We start from the raw sequence: 20,199 nt of genomic DNA, 5'->3' as shown, positions 1-20,199 counted from the left end.
ATCTATGTTTAATTAAGCAATACTTATACAACATACACCTTGATTCTCTAATATTAAAAACATATACCATGGCTTCAAGGCTAACCAAATATTATAGTCATGTATATCAAAAGAAAAATGGGGGAATGGAAGTAGAAATGTATCACTACTGTAAATAGCATTTTAGGTATCTCGACCATAAAGTACATTTTATGCAGCAATACAATATAACCAGAAAGTGCGATACAAAGAAATGTATCGAGCCTTAGAGTGTGATATCTTATACTCCTAGTCTCTGATCTTTGCCTATTCTTGAGAGGAAAATGGAGGATGAATGACTCTCTCTCGCTCTTCTTATTCCATGTTCTTACCTGGAAATACTTTAAAAGGGAAGAAAGGATGGACGATATTAACTTTCCCTCTAGGAAAAATTGCACACCTAACTTTGAAGTAGAGACCTCTATCTATTTGCGAGGACTGATGTGACAAGACAACCCATGCTTCACTAATATTTGCTTGTAAAGATGTATCAACACTACACAGATGTCATCTCGTCATTTTTCAATTATTATGCCCACCACTTAAATTGTTTGCTATGACATTAGATCACCTAGCTCGATTGCGTATCATCATGGTGATTGTACTCGTCTTCTCATATTGCATTCTTAACGTCGAGCTCTACTTTTTGCTTAATCCATGCGATAAAACACTAGAAGCGCGATAAGACAGGGATAAGATTCTTTTGTAAGATGCAATACTCAAGTTAATCAAGTCGCTTACTTTTTCCTTTGTTTTCTTCTATTCTTATGCAATAATGCTTCATTATTTTACATAAGAGATCGTAGTAACTTGTATTTCTACAAGTGATCACTATGCTTCTAACCAATGGATTTATTAGAAGCCTCAAGTTGTGGTGGGATCATGCCCTAACCAATGAACAAAAGGAAGCAATTAAAAATCAAAGGACAAGAGTTACAAGGACAATTAAAACTGAAGATGGAACTTCAAGAACTCAAGAGATAGAAGAAGAGCGAGAGGACGTTGTAGAAGTTCTTCTCTACACAATCAACAAACATTTTGGCCTAGGAAGTGACACAGATGACAACTAAAGGAAAATAATCAAGTCTAAAATGTTCCTCTATGGGAAACTTTAGATGGTATAAAGATATGTTATTATTTAGGATTTATATTTTTAAGGATTGCAATGCCAAGCATTGGAAAGAAATGTTCATTGATGGACTTCCAAGCTTCATGGCAGAACGAGTCTATAACTCTCTCAACAAAACATATCCTAAACAAATACCTTGGGAAAGCCTTACTTATGCTTAACTTACTTCTAGAATTATAGAATGTGATTTAGATATCTGTAATGAAATAAAAATTCAAACCAAAGTACAAAAACATTCAAACCAAAGTACAAAAACATTCAAACCTTCATAAAAGAGAAATGAAGACCTTTTGCTCTTAATATGGATTTGAAAAGATCAAAGAACCAAGATCTTCCTAAAAGAGATTTCATCCCAAAAACTATAATATGAGATCCACATATTATAGAAAAACCCGAAATTATAAGCCTTATATCCCTAAGAGGTATAATAAATATTCAAATTACAAAGAATCTACTGAAAAAATAGCAAAAAGAAGTTCAACGAAGAGGAAAATCAAACAAAAAGGTTTTTTTGTTACAAATGCAAAAAAGGACATTATGCCAATAGGTGTCTGCAAAGAGGAGTCCATGAGATAAATGAAGAAGAATATTTTTCAAATTCATCCTATATTTCTGACTTTCAATTGCAGATGAAACTAATTCGAAAATTTGGAGTCAATCTTCCTCAGATGAGGGACCAAGAGCATGTGGTTGTATCAAAGACCTATGTAAATGTGTTTTAAACGAAATAAATCTTTTAACCTCCGAGCAAAATTTATTATTTCAAACTATTAACCATATTTCAAATGAAGAATTAAAAAGAAATATTTTAGAAACACTTAGAGATTCTCTAATAGAAAAGAGTCTTCTTCAAAACAATCTTAAAAAAAGAAAACAATTCCTGAAAAAAATCTTTCAAAAATTTTACAAACTCCAAAAGTAGAAACACTAGTTTCTATTGAAGATTTAAATTTTGAAATCAATTGCCTAAAAAAGGAAATTTCTCAACATAAATATGAAATTTTAGAAATTAAAAAAGAAATATCTCAAATAAAGCAACACAACACTTTAGACGATTTACACTTAGGAAAAGATTTTTTAAATGAACTAAATCTTCAAGTCAATCTAATATCAAGAATAAGTTTTCACAAATAGTATTGTTTAAAAAATAGAAGATTTCAAGATTACTCTGAAAGCACTGATAGGTTCAGGTGCAGATCAAAATTGTATTCAATAAGGTTTAATTTCCATAAAATATTTTTAAAAAACTACGGAGGTCATTATAGGAGCAAAAGGTAAAATATTAAATATCAAGTTCAAACTTTCAAAAGTACATGTTTGTAGAAATGATCATCGTTTCAAAATAAATTACAAAAAAGGGAATAGTAACAAATAAATTTGGAGATAAACTAATTTTTGAATTCATCTCTCCAATTTTACCTCACAAGGTTTTAGAAATCAATGTGTTTAAAAAGTGAACAAATAAAAAGAAAGCAAAAATAAATTCATTTTCCAAAACAAGAAATTGATTACAAAATAATTGAAGAAAATTTAATGGATTCTTCAATTCAAAATAGAATAAAACAAATTCAATTTAAAATTGAACATTACTACAAAAACACTCTCTTGATGTTTTTAAACTGTCAAGAATTATTATTCTTGATAGTTTTAAAACCGTCGTTGAAGCCAATGCCAAGAAAGTCGAAGTTCTTGAGGGTTGATAAAAACGTCATGAATAGTGAACGTTGACGTTTTATAAACGTCAAGTATACAAATTTTCATCACAGTTGAAAACCATCAAGAGTATAAGTGTTCATGACAGTTTAAACCATCAAGAATACGAGTATCCATGACAAAAATCGTAAAAATATGAATGTTTATGACATTTAATAACCGTCAAGAAAGTGATTGTTTATGACATTGAAAAACAGTTAAGAATGCACTTATTTATGACATTTTAAAATCGTCAAGCGTTTTTCGACTTTTTTTAAATTGTAATAGAATTATATTTTTTGTTCCTGTATTATGCTTTCATTGTCCTGTATAGTGGTCCAACAATTGTTCCATAAAGACATATAAACAACAATATTCATCAAATATAGTTTCAAAACTTGAACATATATAAATAAAACCTTTCACCATATCATTTTCAAAACTTTACATATATGAAGATTGCATATCATTTACAAGACCAATATAAATAACTTCATCAGATTGGCAAGAATTCAACTCAACATCCTCTAATTAACTAACTTAGCCCAAAAGTATATCTATCTACAATAAATCTAATCTCAAAAGTATATCAATCTTCATATGAACAATTCAAAAGGTTCACCTATATTATCTATATACATAAAGTTTCAAAATGACAACCACAACAAAAAAATTTACTGCTTCAGAATTACAAATAAGTCACAATCATATGTACAAACCCAAAAAATTAGCTAACTCAACCCGCACCTCGTCTAACTCAGTCTGTGAGTATGATTTTCATGTATCAATCTGTAAACATGCAAAATAAATGAACTAGTGTTCATGAAAATTATTATACCCACGAAAGAAATAGTTTGATATATAACATACAGAATTCGAGATGACAATGCTTTCCCTAATTACAATTTCTCTCATAAACCTCATGACATAGTATCCACACTCAATGCTCCCGGCTTGTAGAGGACATTATAAATAGAACAAATTAGAATAACGAAGTAATCCTAATTGCTAGTAATTTACAAAATAACAGTTAGCTAGATGATAGCTCATAACCATACCACTATATTGCAGCCATCGTTTGTGATAAATGATATTGTTTCTAAAAAAAAAGTTAAAAGGATAGTTCTAGTGCGAGCAAGTGAGAAGAGTAAGAACAGTATATTAGACAATAACATAGGAATTTATCTTAAAATCAATCAGAAATAAGAGTAAAAATCTATATATATCCTCAACAAAGTATAACAGGTTACAGAGAGGTTCTTTTGAATAGCCTAAAATAATTCATAACTAGCTCAAAAGAGGAAAATCTATTCAACATCCACACCTCAAGAGTTCAGTAATATCCTCGTCGGATCAATTACTCCGTTTTCACACTAAATGAACTACACAGATTGATATTTGTATAAAATAAACAGTCCGAGAGATTATAAATAAAATTACTTGCGATTAACCAGAGAATCAAGTCCAGGTCCACTTGCCATATTGAAGTATATTATCAGCTCGGCTAGATTCTGCCCATAACAAAAAAGAAAATATGTAATGACTTAACTTTTTAGTCTAAGCTGAGGTCATTACTTACTGTTAGGACACGACATCCAAACATAAAATCTCAATAAAGAACCTGTTCAAAATTCATTTAAAACTTCAAAATGTAATAAAATTGTCTTTGGGCCCTATTTCAAATCAATTTCAAAAGTTCCAAAACATAGTCTATGAAATCTTCAAATAAAACAAACGAACGAATGTTCTAACCAAAACTCAAATTAAAATCCTCAAAACGGAAACAACAAAGACATTGAGTGGAAGCATTAAAACTGGACATTCCCATATGGTCTTTACACGCATTCTTTTTGCCCCTCGCCGGTTTGCTTCATATATTACATTTACCTATAAAAGTTAAACATAAAAGGGTGAGTATAAATATACCCAATAAGAGACCTACTACTGGTCCCATTAGGGTAATAACAATTAACTTCCTACTAAGAAATACCCTGCAACATAACAGTCTAGTGGTCCCTTAGGACGCACACATCGATCAGTCTAGTGATCTCGAAGGATACACAACATATGGTGATCCTATAGGATACCGTGCCTGCAAGGTACACTACCCCATAGATAAAGCTAATTGTTATCCTCAGTTCATTCTAAACAGTCTACAACTGTCACATCACAATAGAGCTAAAATTAACAGTCTAGTCTCTAAGCATAATCTGTCAGATAGTCTAGGTTTAGTCAATAGTATCCTCTGTCACTGCACATATACCCAATCCACACAATACAGTCATACTACCTGAATCCAGTCAATAAATCAAATCATCGATATGTAATTACACCTAGAAATCACATCGTCTTAGCCCAATAATAGCATAAACTACAAGTGATCTATACTATACATAACGTCTATATTCAGTCTGCGACACAGTCCACCAGTAAATATACAACCTACACATGCCGGTCTTGAACCCTTAGTCCATCAACATCACAACTCAACAGTATGCATAAACTACAGAGAACATTCAGATATCATTACTCCATCAATAGCACAACCCAACAATATATCTAAGTTACATATAACGGTCAAATCCTCATCATCTATATTTAGTCAACAACACGACCTATCAATGTAAACAAACTACACTTAACAGCCATGTCGTCTAAAACCAGTCAAGAGTATATCATTACTACCTTCTATATGAGCACATAACCATCAATTTAATCAGCCTCTCAAACATACTCTCGTATCATTTACTGTATTTAAATCTCAAATTTAAGTCCATTAGTAGGAACCCTTACCTCGAGATAGCAAAAAAAAATCCTTATTTGCACAAAATCCAAAAGATCCAAACTAAACATAATCAAAAAGATCAATTACTTTCACAAACAATTCCCTTCATCTAAAACACTCTGAAGCGACATTTACAAACTTACCCAAGTAGATGGAGAATCTCACTCTAAACCAAACTTGGCGTGAATCCGAGAATTTGACTTCGGTACCTTCAAGAATGCAATGATAATGAACCTAATTAATCCAACATTTACGCTTCAATCGGCTATGGAAAACGCAATGAAACTCACTTAATCACCCTTACAAAAAAAAACTCACAGCGACTCAGCTTAAAAAGGAAACGGCTTAAGCGGCTCAGAACTGAAGTTGATGGTTCGGGTTCGGCTCAAGTGGAGAGACAGACAGCGTGTGCGGCTTGGGCAACTAAGAAATTAGCTTGGACGGTGCATGCGGCTTGGGACTTGGCTGCTCGTAGACGAAAGCAGCGTGTGACGGAGAAAAAGGATGGCACGGTGGACGACTGTGATTCGAGGAGAGACGATGAACAATGGTAGATCTGGACGCGCATAAAGGACATATGCAGCGGGGAGGTGATGGTGCCTGGCGAAAACGAAGGAGAAGAAAGATTGAGATGGGGGCAACGACGGCTGCTGGTCGACGAAGGAGAAGAAGAAGATTGAAGATGACAAGCGGTGATGCTGGAACGAAGAAGAAAGAGAAGATTGGAGATGAGGGGGGCTATACGAAGAAAAAGAGGAAGATTTAGGTTTTTAAAATAATAATAATAATATATAATTATATGATTTTATTTCATTATTATTTTATATTATTGCCCAATATATTTTCCTTAATACTTAAAGCTTAATTTCAACGTAAATATCTGAAGTTGCAGAATTAAGAGAAATGTGTGGCTAGGGAGGGAATGGCGGAACACAGTAGGAAAAGAAGAACCAACGAAAAGCATGTTTCCTATAGTTTAAGTCATCTCCTAAAGCTTGTTGTGAAGGAACCTACCTTAAACAGGCCGAGTCATCATAAGGGCAGTGACCAGCTGAGCTAATTTAAGCAAGACTCCATTTAAGCAACCCATCCCAATTGGGACTGTCTTTTGCCATAGCCGTTAAAGGACGACTAATGGATTTTGAGCAATCCGTTCCGATTGGCACCATCATATCTTCTTAGTTCCTGTAAACTTTAAACCAAACAAAGTTCTCATTCCAGGACGACTGGGTACAAAAATATTGATTTGACAAAAATAAAAACTACAATACCTATGAATCGCCTACAACCTAATATCAAACTCGACTTGACTAAACTACTCAAAATAGAACTAAAAATCAAAAACACATTAATGGATAACATTGATCTTTGCTTCAAATCAATAACATAGATGATTGAATACAAATCAAATTCAAAATACATCAGAAAAATTGAAGATTACAAAGTAAAAATGACGAAGATGAAGACATGTTTATATAGAATGAGTAAGATTCATACCTTCAAAGGAGTTAGGGTTTGACACTTAAAAGTGAAAATAGGTGTTCTTCGTAGTGAATTAATGTTCAAAGGAGTTAGGGTTTGTGTAACGACCCAACTTTCCGGACTAAGCTGAGGTCACTACCAGATACCAAAACTCGACCATTCAACATAAAATTTAAAACGGGCCAGTTACGATTCATTAAAACATTAGAAACCTTACAAAAGATAGTTTCGGGCCCTATTTTAAATAAATCAAAAAGTCACAAAATAAAAATATCAAGTCACCAGTTCAGAATCACAAGTCAAAATATTCTGACAAAATACATAGCGGAAGCGATAAGAAAACCAGACGCGTCCATATGGCCTTCACGCATCCTTCCTGCCTCTCGTCGGTCTGCCCCTCGCTGTGCCCCTACCTGAAAAGTTAAAGAAGAAAAAGGGTGAGTATAAACATATCCAGTAAGGGACCCACTACTGGGCCCGTTAGGGGACAACAGTTAACTTCCTATTCGGGGGTACCCTACATAACAGTCTAGTGGTCCCGTAGAACGCACATATCAGTCTAGTGCTCCCGAAGGATGCACATATCAGTCTAGTGCTCCCGAAGGATGCACAAATCCGTAAGGCACACTACCCCATAGATGAAGCTAACCGTTACCCCTCAGTCCATACTAAACTGTCTACATCAGTCGCATCCCAATGGCATTCATATTACAGTTCCGCCATAGGCTTTGTCAGTCAGATAGTATAGGTTTAAACATCTACACCCTCAGTTGCTATATGCATTACCAATTCGCACACCATTAGGGAAAACCCTAGATCCAATCGACTAACCAACCAAAAACCGGACTCACTGTCCTCCCCCGTCCAAACTCCATGAACCACATCCAGACCAGTGTTTTACTACATACTGAACCGTAACTTTAAGGTCCATCAACATAAAATCTCAATCCACAATTAGCAGTCACAGTATATTTACATCAGACAAAATATAATATCAGTACTTAACAGTCAACACGCATACAGTTATTCAGTACAGTCACTAACGTGAAATCCCCTGTGGATTACTACGTTTTCAGCCTGGACTCGGGGTCCAGTAGTAGGAAAACCCTTACCTGATACTCGGTTATGCCCCTCGAACGAATCCACGCTCAACAGATCCACCTAACGAAACACGAAAGTTTTAGTTGATGACTTTAGTAGCAGTTGTTTTAAAAGGTCATCCGTTGACTTACCCAAGGAAAGGGGAACTATCTCCAAAACAAGCCTACCGCGAGACTCGGGAACTCAAGCGTCAACTCTGTACCACCTTCAAGGAAGAAAAGTAGGGCCATATCTTATTCCAACATTCAAACTCGAATCGGACGTGGTAACATTAGGGAATTCATCAAAACAATCCTTACCGAAGACTCACCGTGAACCGAAGTGGAGGAAGGAAGGCTTAGGTGGCTCGGCTCGGCTCGGCTTGGCTCGGCTTAACTCGGCTTGGTTCTCGGCTCGGCTCAGCTCGGCTCGGCTTGGTGCTCGGCTCGGCTCGGCGCGGCTCGGCTTAGTCCTCGGCTCGCAGCTCGGCTCAACTCGGCTCGGCTCGGCTTAGTTCGGCTCGCGGCTCGGCTCACTCGGCTCGCGGCTCGGCTCACTCGGCTCGCGGCTCGGCTCACTCGGCTCGCGGCTCAGCTCACTCGGCTCACTCGGCTCACTCGGTTCGCTCGGCTCGGCTCACGCGGCTCGCTCGGCTCGGTTCGCGCGGCTCACTCGGCTCGGACTGGAAGCGGGTCTCGGGTCGGCTTGGGCGAAAACGGGCAGCACGGTTTTGAGGGTTCTCTCTTCCGGCGAACGACGGCGGTACGATGGGGGCTGCAGCAACCGGCGAACCTCACGGTGGCGGCGTCAGCTGGGATCCGACGGACGACGACGAAAAGACGGGATGTGGCTGCTTGCAAGCTTTCGCTCGGACTGACGGCTGGCGGTGCGGCTTGCGGATGGTGGCTGCGTCGAACGTCCGGCGAGGCTACGCACACCGACGGAGATGGAGATAGGGCAGAGGACGGAGACGGAGAGGATGGGTGATGGTGGCGGAGACGAAGAAGAGAACGCAGGGGAAGGAGAAAACGAAAGGGGGCTGGCGGCGCGGTGGAGAAGAAGAAAACGGAACGAAAAAGGGGGGGAACGGCGCGCGTAGGGTTTCTTTAAAAAAAAAATGTATTATATATATATATATATATATATATATATATATATATATATAACTTTTAATAATAATAATAATAAATAAGATATTATTATTATTATTATTATATATATATATATATATTAATTTCTACTTATCATAATTAATAATTAAAATATATAAAGTATTATTATATACCTATACATATTTTAACCCGAAAAGATTTAATTAGTAATAATCATACTAATAAGAATAATAATAATAATAGAAAATATTAATATTAAATTATATATAAGGGTAATAATAAATACCAATAGTAATAATAATATAATTACTTGTTATATTACTATTATAAAATTTACAAATATAAATTTAGAATTTCAGAAATTAATTCAAGATTTAACATCCCCGAGAATTTATATAAAACGAAAAAATAAATTTTACCTCGAAAGTTCGGGGCGTTACAGTTTGGCACCTATCATAATCAGTTCCTCATCTTTGCAATAAATCAATGTCAAAGATGTAAAAAGCCAAATTACAAAGTGCAACTATGGTTAAACAAAGGATAGTCATGAAAACAACATAGGCCTGGCAAGAGGAATAATTTCTTATAAACATGGTTTACTCATAAAGTTCAAACAGCAGTACCATGGCCACAACAAGCTTGAAATTACAATCCTCAAACTCCTTAGAAACTTCATCTTGTGAAACCCAAATGGAATTTGATAAAGACTCAATCCACTGGCAACTTCCATTACGAGTTTATGCTTTGCTTGACCTGACAATTGACCTTTAATACCCCATCAAGTAACCATATGTCTCAGGGAAAAGCTTTGCATCATTTACAAAGAAAACAAACGTGAATGGCCTTATAGCAACCTACAGAGGACAAAGTAATATAACACAACCAAATTAACGAGATTACTTGATGAATTTAAGTGCCTTAAAGTTCAACCAACAACATGCAACCTTTAAAATGGAAGAAAGTATTTCCATTTGTAAAAAAAAAAAAACAATATATTTTCCAAGCTTTTATCCTAAACCAAGATTTGTAGATCAATGACCCAATAAAGGACTGAGCAAAGCAAGGATATCCCAAACATGCCAGAATCTACCGTCACAAAGATCTGTGGTCTTGATACATTTTAAATTTAATCGTTTTATACGGTCCTTCATGGATATCCATATATCTCCAACTTAGAATTCTACGATATAAAATATGGCAAAACCCAAACCAAATATAAGATGGAGCCTTTGATTGTTTTAACTTGATATAGAATTAAGTCTAGCTATGAAGTAGTTTTCCCTTCTTCAACTAATGTCAATCTGGATCAAATCTCTTCCCACTAGTACTTAATTCCTAAGACCTTTGCTTAAAGAGACAAGTTGGTTAAATTCCCATCGAATATTAAAGGAAAAGAGTTCCACATTTTATTTCACCTAAAATGAAATGGCAGGGAGCTGGAAAGCGTAACTGAACGTCATTATTTTGTTACTGCAAAGACAACACCTGATTCACCATCTCTTCATTACACACGCCATCCTAGAACATGAGACACATGCACAAATGTTGTAGTAAACCACACCCCTATCTATTATTTGAGCCAGTCAGTCAAAGTAGATGCACAACATTCCATTCTAAAAGGTCCTTGAATTAATTGAACAATAATAAATAGGAGAAACTCATAGTTTGAACAATACCGATAAAAATAAAATAAACAAAATATGTTAGCCAAATAACATAACAAATAGAATAAAAAATAACATGATCCAAAGGACAAATTTGAGAATCTCCTGATATTAAAGACATAACACAATTAAGACCACATAAATATTCCTCGATGAGAAATGAATTCTTGGATTTCAATTCTCATTTCCAAATTTCTATACAATCACCAACACCGCACAAGTAAGTTCAAAAACAACCAAATTGCAATACAGTCACAACTTTATTTGCTATAGAGTACAGCAGTATGTTGCCATGTTAAGAATGATGCGAGGTAATTACAGAAACATCCCAAAACAAACCCTAACAATAGTAAATCTATGAGACAAATGAAGTTTGGGGTTTAGTTTTTCATTTACAAAGCAAAACGCATATAATTCATGTCTGACAATTTAAGCTTCAACAGAGCAAGAAAAGTAGAATAATCTTCCATTGACACACAAAAATACAACACTAACTAAATTAGGGCAAAAAAAATTTTCAATTTTCCCATAAAATAGTAGTCGAAATACAACAATCAGAAAGAAGATTTGGACAGAGTGGGGTGAAGAAATTGAACTTGGAAAAAGGGAATGACCAATGACTTGCAGCAAATAGGACAGTAGAGAATTTTAAGATCGATTAATGTTACATTTTGAGACTATATTCTCCTTTTCTTGCTCATTTTTAGGTTTCTCTCTTGTTTTGGTTTCGAGTGTATCCTATCCATGTACGCATTTTCTTCTTCAGCTTGTTCAAGTTGAGCGTCTTGGTCATTTTGAAACATCTTCATCGCCATGGATTTTTGATCCCAAGCAGAGTATTTTGATGGGATTGTTAATGTATACATATGTTATTAACAATCAGCTCTTCAATTGGGAACTACGATGGGTTCATCAGAGGAAACCCTAACGTCATTATCCTCCGTCATATGAAAACGAGAAAAATCTTCTTCTTATTCTTCATAGGTCGAAATCGGGAGCGTGACGATGAATACAGTGCAAAGTGGAGCATCCCCATTCAGTTGCTCAAAGATAAAAATGAGCATAACTGAAAAACAGAGAAAAAAGAAGAAGTAGACAGGAGAGGAAATAACCTAATTTTAGGAACAAATGAAGGGGATGAGAAACCATTTCATGAGTGACCCTCGTTTAAAATTTTTGTTTTTGGCACTCAATTAAAATTTTTGTTGTAGTGAGTGGAGGGGCAAATGGAGTTACCAACATTGAAAATGTTTACCAACGTCGAATCAGTGGGCAATCACGCGAATGAGGGAAACGTCAGTGCTTGAATCGATTGGCTAGGAGAATGATGGAGACGTCGAGGTTGTGAATCAAGATCAAAAGCTTGGGTGTTGGTTTTTCGACACGAATGGGAAACGGACTACGAAAGAGATAGAACTCAGACGGTCATGGAAGACGGAGATGGAAGAGACGATGAGTTACTTTTTGCGAGAGGGAAGACATACTTTTTGAATTAACGATAAATAAAATATTTTATTTTTTTAATTATTTAATAAATCTTGATGTTTTTAAAATGTTAACAAAATGTATCTTCTTTGACGTTTAAAAAACTTCAAGAAATTCAAAAAAATGACTACCATTTATCTTTTTATAAAAATTCTTGACGTTTTAAATCTTCAAGAATTTATTTGATATTACTTGACGATTTTAAAACAGCAAGAAAAAGTACATATCACTTGACGTTTAAAAAACATCAAGAATATCTAATTTATAAATATTCTTGACGTTTTAAAAACATCAAGAATTTAGTACATATTCCCAGACGTTTTAAAAATGTCAAAAAAAAAACATATTACTTGACGTTTAAAAAAAGTCAAGAAATGTAAAAATTGGCCTACCTCCACCTTTTCATAAAAATTCTTGACGGTTTATTTTTGAAATCACATTTTCTTGATTGTTTTTCAAAAGACATCAAGAAATTAAAACCACAACTGTCAAGAAAGTCCCTTTTTCTAGTAGTGGAAAAAGAGATTTGTTCAAGTTTATCAAATGCATTCTAGGAAAGAAAAAACACACAGTTGATCTTTCATATTCTAAAGAATTCAAACGATCAAATATCCAAACAAAGGCTAGAATGATTCAAATGAAATCAAACTTGCTAACGCATTGCTGGAAAGAAATACAATAAGGCCCTAAAAAAGTTCATGGTCATGCACTGCCTTCTATGCCAATAACACCGTCGAAAAGGAACATGGAGTTCCAAGGTTAGTGATTAATTACAAACCTTTAAACAAAGTTTTGGAATGGATTAGATATCCAATTCCCAATAAAAAGGATTTACTCAATAGAATTGCAAATGCAAAAATATTTTTTTGATATGAAATCTGGATTTTGGCAAATTCAAATTTTTGAAAGAGATAAATATAAAAGTGCTTTTAATGTTCCGTTCGAACAATACGAATGGAATGTAATGTCATTTGGGTTAAAGAATGCCCCCATTGGAATTTCAAAAAATCATGAATGACATCTTCAATGATTTTCAAGATTTTACAATTGTTTATATCGATGATGTTTTAGTCTTTTCTCCAAATTTAGAAAAGCATTTCAAACATATTAATATTTAAAAGGAATGATTTGGTAGTTTTTCTACAAAAAATCAAATTATTTGAAACAAAAGTTAGATTTTTGGGTTTTGAAATCTACATAGAAAAAATCAAACCCATTGAAATATCAATTAAGTTTGTGCCAAATTTTCCTAATTAAATTCATGATAAAACCCAACTTCAAAGGTTTTTGGGCTGTATAAGTTTGTGACTAATTTCATCTAGAACTTTAGGCCCATTTTCAAACCACTCTACCAAAGGTTAAAGAAAAATCCAAAACCATGATCTGACACACATACCCAAACTGTTCAAAAATTAAGGTTGTAGTCAAATCAATCCCTTGTCTAAATCTCATAGACCCAAAAACAAACCTTATCATTGAAATGAATGCCTCTTATTTAGGATATGGAGGAATCCTCAAATAGTGTCTAGATAAGACCGAGTTAATAACCTGATTCCACTCAGGAATTTAGAACGATACACAAAAAAATTAATCAACGGTGAAAAAAGAACTACTTGCAATAGTTCCCTGTGTCCAAAAATTTGAAGAACTAATCAATAAAAAAAATTGTGAGCACAACAGATTTGAGAGCTTCCAAATTTGTATTAAAAAAAATGTAAAAAATCTTGTTTCAAAACAAATTTTTGCTAGATGGCAACCCATACTATCTTAGTTTGATTTTGAAGTTTTGCCTATAAAAGGAGAGCAAAACCCCTTAGTCAACTACCTCTCAGGGGAGTTTCTAACTCCAAAACTCTCTCTCTTTTCTAAAAACTCTCTTAAAGAAAAATGAGTTTGGAAAGAGGAAGCAGCAGAGGAAGAGTAAGCTCTACCACCTTAAAGGGTAATCGCCCATCTTCTTCTTCAAACTTTGCACCCTCAGTCATAAGTGTAGATCAATATGCTATAGATTTAGGGCTACTACGGTAGCCCGATCCAGATCAAGATTATCCACTATTTCATTATTTCTTTTGGACTTTATCTTGATTGGTGCTTGTTGTCTTCAATTTTCTCCTTAAATTTCTAGATGACAGAACAATATTTACAGAGTAAACTAGAATATATACAGAGTTTACTCAACAATTACTCTAAAGATGTGAATGTACAATTTCTTTTAATTTTTTAATTTTTTTTAATTTCTTTTAAATAATTATTGAATATTATTCTTCTTTCTAAAGACTCTATATGGTCTTATTTTCTTTATGAAACAGGTTCTTGGATTCAGAGCTCACATAGGTTGTGAATTGAGAAATGGAACGTCTAGATCATATTCTGGTTCTACTAATTCTTCATCTTCCTGTACTAAAGAAGATGCAGATTTTGATGACGAGGATGCATCTAATGATGTTGAAATAGAGATTTGGAATTCATTTCACTAGCATTAAGCTACATAGGCCCGAGGTTCACTTCACTAGAATCCAACGCTTGGACCTAGGATTCCTTTTACTAGCATCCTATGGGAATTACCTTGGTTCATTTCCCGTTGCTTTAGGTTGTTGACTCAAACACCTTTACTCCTTATGTGCACACCACATAAGAGTTAGCTCATTAACAAGGATAATGCTAATGATTTACTCACATACAAGCATCACAACCAATAAACAAGAAACACCAAATTTGGAACTTTCTTTTCCTTGGACAACACAGACAATCAATTCAACCATAATATCATACAGTAGTGTACACGTACAACACAAGACTTAGAAAGAAAAGCTTTTGAAATACATTACTATTTTATAAAATCACTAAATGCTAAGTTTTCTTCCTTTTCAAAATGCCTAACTTCAGCTCCTTCTGACCTAGTGCTTTCCTTAGCAACTCAACACTCAGAGAAATTCTCAGGAAATCATCACCTTCTTAAATTTCTTTCATTTCTATTTATACTAATCTTAAACCAGATTAGTCATCCTTGAGCTTCTCTTAATTCACTAGCTCCTACTTACAACTTTACACATGTCGACTTATAGCTCATCAGTCCATGCTTAAGCTTAAACTTAGCACGTAATTGGCTGTCAAATCAAGGATTAGACATTTCCTTGAAATGCTAGATGTTTCTTTGTATAGCATCTCCTTGCATTACATTACTAAACATCTAGCCCTTCTCGCATTACTGGTCGTGCATGCATACTTATTCTCCTCGTATCGCCTACCTTAAACGTGTACTCCAAAGTACTTAATTCCAAAATATTTTTAAATCAAAACTCTTTCCTCAACAGAACCCTACTATTTTAGACATTGGTTTCAAACCTAACCAGTCTAGTGATCCCAAGAACACAATATGTGGTGATCCCATAAGACACCGTGCCTGCAAGTGTCAAGTCTGCCCCTCTAGCCACTTTATGTGACCAGAAGGAGGCGTGTCGTCTGTTCACCCAACATGTACCTCTTTGTGAACTCATATCTACGCCAAGTGGCTAGAGGGGTTAGAGGGTGTCTATGTATTATCTTTATCTGGTTTAAACTTGTATTTACACCAAGTGTTAATCTCATCATTTGGAGGAATTGTTCGAAAACAATTACACCGTTCACATTTATACTAAAATTTCCACATGGATAATCAACCCCTTTGACACCCATCAATCATATGGCTATTTGTAAATAATATAAATGACACATATTTGTCTACCATTTTCTATATATATAAAGGAAAAAAACAATAAACATAATTAATTACTATAAAAAAAACACTAGAATAAAATTTGAGTCAATAAAAAAATATAAAATCACATAAATCACAAAAACAAAATTTATATTAAATTGAAACAATAAAAAAATATACAATCACAGATATCACAAAAATAAAATTTAAATTAGATTAAACCAATAAAACATATATAATCACATAAATCACAAAAATAAAATAAAAATAGATTGAACTAATAAAAAATAAACAATCACCTAAATCAAGAAAATAAAAATTAAATTATTTAGGAATGTGTGAACAATTCTATAGGTGTTCGGTTGTATTTTTTACTGGATATAAAAGTTAAAACTCATGAACTAAATTTACTACCATGATCAAGAAATTGTTCGAACTTGGATTCAAAAATCAACCAAACATCTGGTTAGTTTAATTAGTGTTATTTTACTTATCATATATATATATATATGAATATAAATATCCATATTCAAATAATCATATAATATTTCAAACGAAATAAGAGAACGACAATGATTTAAAATAATTCTTTAAAAACCAATATTCAAAAATCCAACTAAGATTTAAAGATCAACCAAACATCTAATTAGTTTAATTATTGTTATTTTACTTGTCGTATATATACCATATTCAAATATTCATATAATATTTTGAACGAAATAAGAAACGATCATGATTTAAAATAATTTTTTAAAAACCAATCTTTAAAGTTGGTAAACTAAATTTAACATAAAATATTATTATAAAGAAGATGTGGTATTTAAATTTAACAAAAATATATTTTACGAATATAAAAAGCAAAATGTGTTTTCATATGTGGGATTTTTACTTAGTTATTGTTATTATTATAAAAATATTTATTTAAAAATTACATTTGTTTAAAAAAATCAATAAATAATTTCATTTTTTAATAAAATGCTAATACAAGAAAAAAAGGTGAATAACATCGAAATATCATATATTATTTTTCACGTATATATGTTTCAAATGAATTTAGTTGGAAGAAAACATGGTTAGTTATTTTCTTCAAACACCCCAAAAATCTACAAATATTATATAAAAATATAGTCAAAATTTATATAAATAATTTTTAAAAATATGAATTTAACAAATATAAATAAATTTCATAACTTGTTAGAATAAAATGCTAATACAATTGCTATAGTAAGTTAATACAAAAAAACTTACAAATTGGAGGACACTTCTCTTTCCTTTTTTTCAAGTGATTTTTTGTTGTTGCCAATCCTAGACAAGAGTACTATACAACAAAAAGTGAATAACATCATAGTATCATATATATATATATATATATATATATATATTATTTCAAATGAATTTAATTGAAAGAAAATATACCTTGTTAGTTCTTTTCTTCAAACAACCACAAAATCTACAAATATTATTATTATTATTTAGCTAATTGGTATATAAAAACTTGGAAAATTATATATATAACAGGGGTCTTTTCAAAAATATAAAAAAACTGCAAAATATTTACATTTTATTGAACAATTCCGGAAACGAAAAAAGTCCAAAAACCCACTATGTAAAATATCAAAAATGACCCGTCAATAACGAGCGCGTAATATATTTGCGATTTATACGCAATCGTTTAGATATGATTCAATATATATGCGATCGTTTAGATATGGTTCAATATATATGCGATTGTTTAAATATGGCTATAATTTATACGCGATCGTTTAGATATGGCTACAAGGCGATCGTTTAGATATGATTCAATATATACGCGATCGTTTAGATATAGTTCAATATATACGCAATCGTTTAGATATAACTTGTAACGACCCAACTCCTTATACTGAGTCGAAGTCATTACTAAGTGTAGAGCAAGTGGTTTAAGTCATAAAATTTAGTAAAAACGCATGAGGTTCGAGAATTTATTTATGAACATCCAAACAAAGTAACGTGCAAAAATGATATTTCGTTCTAAAGTCCTACTCGGGCCCTATCTACTTTAAAAAAAATGGTAAATAGTGAAGAATACTCAAACTCAGGTACTAAAGTCAAAAACAAGAATAAGCGGAAGCAGAAGTCCCTATGGCTCGCCACGGTCACTTCGGGTCGCTCGCCAGCTTGCCTTTGCCCTTGCCTCGTCCTCTACCTGAAAACATGACATGAAGAGAGTGAGTATAAAATACTCAGTAAGGGACCCACTACTAGTCCCACTAGGTGCCTGTTAACTTCCTATAAGAGTCCTGTAACTGGTACCCAATCTCTGGAACGTTCTCGAACACGTGCAACATGCGCTCCCGTAGGAACGTAACTCTAGTCTTCGGTGTCCCGGGGGACACCTAGGACAATCGGGATGGGAGGACCCCGTCAAGTCACTCGAGTCATATCTATATCCATGTTAGACTGGTGTCCCGTCGGACCACACAGTCCTAAATAGGTGGTGATCCCGAAGGACACCCATGCAGGTACGACTCTAATAGGTTAAGCTAACAGGTACCCTAATCACAGCATACATACACATGGCATCATCATATAATCATAACAGATTAATCATCATTTCACTCTCCATCTCAACATCCGTCGTACAGCCATCACAGTTCCCGTCATCACAACATCATGCCAAAATATAACCATATCATCAATCGCATCATGCTAACATCAATTTCATGTATCATATAGTCTAGTCCTCAACATGCACAACTGAAGGTGTACGTGATCTCATAATTCTAAACATGGAGCTAGTAGTAGAATCTCTTACCTGGAGATTTACTTGGCGAGTTCTAACCGCGAGGCAAGTGTGCTTTCCAAGCAACGAGGTCTTAACTGTTTAATACGCCAAAATTCGTAATTAAGTCACCAACGACTAACGGTTCAAACTCAATTGAAATGACTTACCCTAGAAAGAGGTTGCAATGCTCGAGCCCCTACTGAAGAAATCCCACGCTGCAGCAGTTACTTGGTCCAAGACGTCCCTTAAGGAAAATAATTTAATTTAGTTCCAAATTAAATTATTTAGTGTCCAAAAACATTGAGTCTTATTGGGTAATGCCAAAATAATTAATTAATTTACCAAAAATTAGGTGGAAGGAGCCAAATTAGGCTTGGCGGCTCGGCTGGGAAGAGAACAGGGATCGGCTCGGCTTGGAGGTTGAAGATCGGCTTGGCTAGCGGCGCAGACAGGCGCGGCTCGTGGTGCAGACAGACGCGGCTCGGCGCAGAGGCTACGCACGTACGGCTCGCACGCGGGCGCTGCTCGGCTCACGGGTGCATGCGGCGCGGACTGGGCTTCAGGTCGGAGGCACGCGTCGGTTCAGGTCGCGGAGCGGGTTTTCGGCCGGGTCGGACCTTTGCGCGCGAGGCGTTGGCTGCTGGATTTCAGTCGGCGCGACGGCTGGCTGACGGACGTTCCGACTGCGCTACGTCGGATCTAAGCGGCGCGACGTGGCTGGGCGTGTGAACGACGGCGACGCGGACACGACTGGCTGACGGATCGGCTGCGGCTCCTCAGCGCTTGATCGGAGCGACGCGACGCGGCTCGGCTGCTCCGCCTCAGATCGAAGCGGCGCGACGAGTTTCGGCTGCAGACACGGCGCGACGTGCGTAGCTATTCCTAGGCGTGCGGTGGCTTGACTCGATTTGAATTCTCCGGCGCGGCTGGGAGGGTGGTGGGGCGGCTATGGTGAGAGCACAATTTTGGGGGCTAGGGTTTTTCTTGGGAAGGTGATGAGTTCCAGGCCTCCCAATGCCCCCTCTTTAAAAGAACCAATAAAAAAATAAAATAAGGTAAAACCCAAAAATTACTTTCTTTTCTTCTTTTATTACTATTTTCTTTTCTACTTTAATCCAATAGCAACTCTCCTCTCTCTCTCTTCATTAAAGCCACCTTTGACCCTTTCCAAGGCATTAATTTATTTGTTGCTTCACAATTAATTAATTTATTTCACCCTTAAACCTCAACAATTAAAATAATCAACCAAGGAAAATTTTTAACCTTAATTAAGTGTAAGTCAAAATAATCT

General features: G+C 34.9%; 1 long non-coding RNA gene across 1 annotated transcript; it reads right to left on the bottom strand.

The window, feature by feature from the left end:
* Positions 1–18,185: 18,185 nt before the first annotated feature.
* Positions 18,186–19,153, bottom strand: LOC127148363 (uncharacterized). The gene is made up of 3 exons (XR_007819257.1): positions 19,076–19,153; positions 18,939–19,003; positions 18,186–18,329 (listed from the first exon to the last, which is right to left on the bottom strand). It is a non-coding gene; the product is annotated as an uncharacterized LOC127148363 (long non-coding RNA).
* Positions 19,154–20,199: the final 1,046 nt, after the last annotated feature.

The sequence above is a fragment of the Cucumis melo genome, chromosome 3 (genome assembly GCF_025177605.1).
Source record: "Cucumis melo cultivar AY chromosome 3, USDA_Cmelo_AY_1.0, whole genome shotgun sequence".
NCBI lineage: Eukaryota > Viridiplantae > Streptophyta > Magnoliopsida > Cucurbitales > Cucurbitaceae > Cucumis > Cucumis melo.
Note: the sequence above shows the minus strand (reverse complement) of the source record. Positions and strands in the feature narration are given on the sequence as shown.